Raw genomic sequence first — 449 nt, forward strand, 5'->3', positions numbered from 1 at the left:
AAATGTTTGAAATATGTACAATTTGATACAGTTTCAGGATGCTCCAGATACCCAGCCACTTCATGTAAACCACTGACAATTTCTAGAGCACTTTGAGAGACTATACTATGATCATGGTCAAATTTTGCAATTAAGCTTAGTGAGGGCAACAGACACTTCTCAAATAAGAGATAAGTCAATTATGGCACTCCCCTACTCTAAGGTATTCACAAGATGACAGATAAACAGGTTTTTTTATTCCACCTCTTCCTCCTTCTCTTCCTCCTCCTCCTTCTCTTCTTCCTCCTTGTCTTCTTTGTCTTTCCCTTCCACCTTTTTCCAGGTAACTTTAGTGGGACCCTTTGCACCATCAAACTTTCCTTTAGACTTATAGTCAGCAACATCCTTCTCATACTTCTCCTTCAACTTTGCTGCCTTAGTGATGTAAGGCTGTTTTTCCCTGTCACTTT

This window comes from Mandrillus leucophaeus, unplaced genomic scaffold (assembly GCF_000951045.1).
Source record: "Mandrillus leucophaeus isolate KB7577 unplaced genomic scaffold, Mleu.le_1.0 Scaffold269, whole genome shotgun sequence".
NCBI classification, from domain to species: Eukaryota; Metazoa; Chordata; class Mammalia; order Primates; family Cercopithecidae; genus Mandrillus; species Mandrillus leucophaeus.